General features: G+C 35.4%; 1 pseudogene; it reads right to left on the reverse strand.

Annotated features, from left to right (window-relative positions):
• Window positions 1-1539: 1539 nt before the first annotated feature.
• Window positions 1540-4810, reverse strand: LOC107853117 (annotated as a pseudogene).
• Window positions 4811-5076: the final 266 nt, after the last annotated feature.

Here is a 5076-nt window from a genome sequence, read left to right on the forward strand (position 1 = left end):
TCCCATCAATAATCATAAGGGATTAATCTTGGGCTATAGAAGAAATTATATATACACTAGTAAAGAAAATAAAACCAGTAGTAATACTAATTGACTGATGAGAGAGTACTTCATGGGGATGATTTCTTCAAGGAAAACAACATTCCCAAGCAAAATTATGCAGTTTGTCGAATCAAGAAGCATATATGAGGGAAAAAGGTGGATGATGATGATGCAGTCAATATGGAGGAAGACGATACTTTGGAAATAATCAAAGGTATGTTGGTTGAACTTGATGTTACCTACTGCACAACACAAGAAGTTATAGAGCAGACTGGTCAGTGGAACTATATCATCAATGAGGCATGTGATGAACATGTATACATGTTGAGAACAAAATGATGAATTGATACCAAGAGGTATCTGCAAACACACAAAACAGTCCACACGCACAAGACACTAAACGGAAACAACAAACTCAAACTAAAACGATAAAGAAGATATGCAACTTGAGACAATCAGAACTCATAATGCATCAACTAAATAGTGTATTAATACTATAAAACGTCTACAAAATAAGTTAACAAGCACCACATTCTTACGGAACACAAGAGGAGCTCGGTTCCCTCAAGCACTCTCGTTTCTAGCCGATACACACAACAAAAGAAGAAACCATTTCTTGTGGTGTCAAATGGTGGTGTACTCTCTTCTTGAGAGGAAGATGATGTTCAATATTACAAGTGATTTTTAAGAATAAGCTAACTAAAGAGAACAAGACTAAAGAAACACCTTAAATAGTCTTTACAAAAAGAATGGCAAAAAGGACCCCTTTGCCCTTAATGATAGGGGAGGTGCGGAGTGTTTAGGGCAGCCTTAGGATGTATTTTGGGCCCCTAATGTCAGCCCCCAAATGTCAATACGTACACTCCCTTGGGCGAGTTTGCAACAAGCTCAACCGCGTCTATTTTTATAAACACGCCTTGAAGCCTTTGTAGTTCCTGAGCTTGACTTCTAGTAAATGGTCTCGAGCCCATGACACCCGTATCATTAATTGAGCTGATAATATTCTCATAGGTATCAATCATTTAGGTGATATAATTTGTTGTCCTTCAGAATCTATTTCGGTGATATAATTTTGTGTTCTGTAAGCAAGCTTGTAGCTTTGGCGATAAACTTACTTGCAACAAGAATTTCCTTGTATTCATGTTGAATATCATAAGTAATTTTGACAATCAAGAATTTCCTTGTATTCATGTTGAATATCATAAGTAGTTTAGACAATCAACTTATAAATGTGTATTTTCGGAATCCCTCTTTTCTAGTGCGACCAAATTAGTTTTGACAATCAACTTATAAATGTGTATTTTCGGAATCCCTCTTTTCTAGTGTGACCAAATTAATTCTTAAAGTTGAAGATAAAGCCAGTTGTAAATAAATAATTTGGATGAGCCAAATAGTTCTTAAAATTGAACATAAAGACATACAGTTGTAAATGAAGTAATTTGAATGTGAATAATCTTTTTAGGTCTATTCATGATGGATGTTTATGATCAAAGGATAGATATGTAGATTAGCACCTAAAATAGATAGATAAATAGTTTCATATAAGAGATTCACTTATCAAATTAAAATGAGACACAGTAATAGACTAAAGCTAGAGATTCATGTGTTTCTTCTCTTTTAAACCAAAGGTTCTCTTCTATTCTTCCTCTTGAGTGCCTATCTGGAATCTCTGTTATCTTCACTGTCTTATTTTCTTTTTCAGTCAAAGTACCACAGGTGATCATACGCCTAATTACATATTCAGGAACTTTATTAGAGATACAGAGAGCCAAGACAGAGAAAAGCGCAATCAACAAAGCAAAACTACAGATCGATCAACGTACAGTTCAAACTTGTTAATCTACATCTCAGCTTTGGTAGCTTTAATATCCTCACCACCAGCAGATTTGCTTTCCTCTGCAGTACTAATCACCTTATTCTGTTTCTTCACTAATCTTCAACACATCATTTTCCAAATGAGCCTTGATGTGTTCCAAATCAGAATTTCCAGGCAGTCTAAACTGTCTCCAGAATTTTCCACTACTTCATTCAGCTCTGGGACATTTTTCACCATCTTCAATTTCTTCTTCTTCTGTTTTCCTTTCTCTACTGACTCTGAACACCCTGTTTTCTTCCACCTCAATCTTTATGTTCTCCGTCTTCATCCCTGGTATGTCAAGTGTAATTACATGCTCCTGTTCAGTTTCCTTCCAATCTGAACTAACGAGCTAATAAGGCGATTGATTAGACACCTTTTGGGATGGTGAGTGGGGTTTGTTCAAGAATCTTGAAAGGATCAGCCTCTTGTGGAAACATTATGTCCCCCCATATGGGGCGTGTGTATGGTATTAGTGCCTCATTTTTTTACGGAAGAAAGGCCATAGCAATTGCTAAAACTAGAAAACTTATTAACCTACTATTGCTTTCACCATCTTTTTCTCTCTGAATATACTGTTTTCCTTTTAAGGGAATTGAGTATGTTGGAGATTGTTTATGGTCTGCAAGGCAACTGAGAGGAACTTTTCTCAGGTTTATTTGTGAGTGACCTTAACAAAGTGAGGACTTATTTATATAAGGAACGAGAGATCTACAAGTTTCTGGAGAAAATTTTCTTACGACACTTGGATATATATAACACAGTTGTCATTTCTGGAAAATTCGTTTCTCTTCTTGAATTTTTCCAGGGATTATATTCACCTAAATAATTTTCTTAAAAGATACTTCCTCTTTCTTTATTTATTTATTCATGTGGCATCATTCAAATTAAAGAGTTAAATAATTTAATTTTAATTGTAAATTCGAGCATAAATTTTTTAATATTTCAAAAATAAAATCAACATAATTAAAAATCACATAAAAAGGTAATATAAGATGCAATGATTTGTAATTCAAAATATCTAAATGTAACACCCCGCATTTCGGGCTAGAATAAAAATCATTATTTTGATGCGTTGATAATCTTGAAGCTGTAAATCCTATGCCAATACGGCATGTTAATTATTTGGGTAGTATGTTAATCCATTCAAGCTTGAATTTAGACCATAGAGGTCCTTCAACTCACGGACGAGTTGAAACTATTTCGATTGATTAAGTTTTGGTGGACGTTGTAATTTGTGTCAGCTTCCATTGACCATAACTCTCGATATATGTTGAATTAGAGAGCCTACTATGTGTCAAATGATAGGTCTTTGAGTTAGCTTTCTAACCATACCAATTTTGCTAAAACCCGACACCCGAGCAAGAAGTTATGACCTTTCAAAGTAGTAGGCGTTGCCTATGTAAACATAGGCGATAGCATAGGTGGCGCCTATGTAAACATAGGCAATAGCATAGGCACCGCCTATGTAAAGGTTTCAGGTGACTTAAACACTCTGATTTTGGGGCAAAATGGTCCTTTTCCACCCTTATTTATCCATAAACACGAAATTCAGTTCCCAAAGACCCCAAAATACACCTTCATTCATCAAAATTGTTCAAGAACTCTCTCTAGGGTTTCGAAATAAAAACCCAAATAGTTCAAGATTCAGCCATGGGTTTTCAAAACAAATTGAAGATTTGGAATCTCTACAACGTAGGCTTCAAGAAGCACCTATCATATTCGCATATAGATGTACGTGGGGTTATCTCAAAAATCTCATGGGCTTTAAAAATTCATGTTTTCAAATGGGATTTTAAAATTACGAGTATGATTATGTTTTTAAATATTTTATGATATTGATTTGGCCCTTAGGCCTACTCCCAAAGTGATTTGCTATATGATATATGTATATGCATGTATTCCGAAAAGATATTAACTTGAGAGCATGAATGATAAGAAATTTCATCTCTTGATGTGAATTTGTTTTAAATGTTCATATGATGTAAATTGTTTGAAACATCTTGAAGATCATGACATGAAATGTTTTGAGAATTGATATGATTTTGACTTGAAAATGAGAAGGTTATTCATGTTGAATACAATGGTTGAATGAGAAGAATGATGTGATATTGATGGCTTGCAAGTCGGGTATGACGATACCCTTCAGAATATGATGTGTTATTGAACTAGATGAAATTTGAATACATTGATTTTACATGAGATAGGTGGATGCCCGAAGAAGGCGTTTGAGTGTAAGGGCTCATCGCTGGAAACCATGTTTGCCGACACGGGGATTTGGTACCAGGCTAAGTGATCTTGAGTACTTTACTTTATGTCATTCCCAAATTGAGATTATAGGTAGGAGCCCAGGCTAAGTGATCTTGGGCACTACCATTGGGTCGAGACACCATGCTATGTGATCTTGTGTGTCTTTTCCTGACTTATACTCTAATCTCGGCGGCAACCGAGGATTGAAAGTTGGTGTAAATTATGTAGGGTATTCCACCTTGCTCAGTTGCATTTCATTGTTATTGAAAACAATTACATTATGCCCATGTGTTTTCAAATGATTTGATATGAAAGTGCTTTATAATGGCGCTCACCAATATTGTGTAAAAAATATTATACTTCTGTTTTGATTTCTCTGCGTACTAGTACTTTTGAATTGACCCCCTTCTCTCCTAGGTTCGGAGGCACAGTCTAGGGGTCCAGATAACCAGTAAATTTCTTCCGACAAATCGCAAAATCAAGTGGTGAGCCTTCTATATTTCGGAAGGCCTGACGTCTGCTATTTCATTTATCATTTATTAGTTTTGGGTATGCTGTGGGCCTTGTCTCAGTTTTCAGATAGACATTGTTTCAGTCATGTAGTAGAGATTTCGCAGACGGTTTTAGAGATGTTGATTTAGATTGTGGGACACTATTACCCATTTTCGTTTTTATATGATTCTTGACCATGTTTCCGTTATATTGTGTTTCTTACGCATTACTTTAAGGGTGTTTCAGGCCTCCATGGTTTGAAATGCTCGTCATGGCCAAACCCTGGTTCGGGTCGTGACACTAAAAGACATATGAAAAAAAATTACACCAAACAAAAAATAGGTTGAATGTCAAGATGTAATAAGTGTCACTTAAATGTCCACATCTGTTAATTGCACTCTCAAACCATTGCTTGAATTTAATTTAATTTTAATATA

The sequence above is a fragment of the Capsicum annuum genome, chromosome 6 (genome assembly GCF_002878395.1).
Source record: "Capsicum annuum cultivar UCD-10X-F1 chromosome 6, UCD10Xv1.1, whole genome shotgun sequence".
NCBI classification, from domain to species: Eukaryota; Viridiplantae; Streptophyta; class Magnoliopsida; order Solanales; family Solanaceae; genus Capsicum; species Capsicum annuum.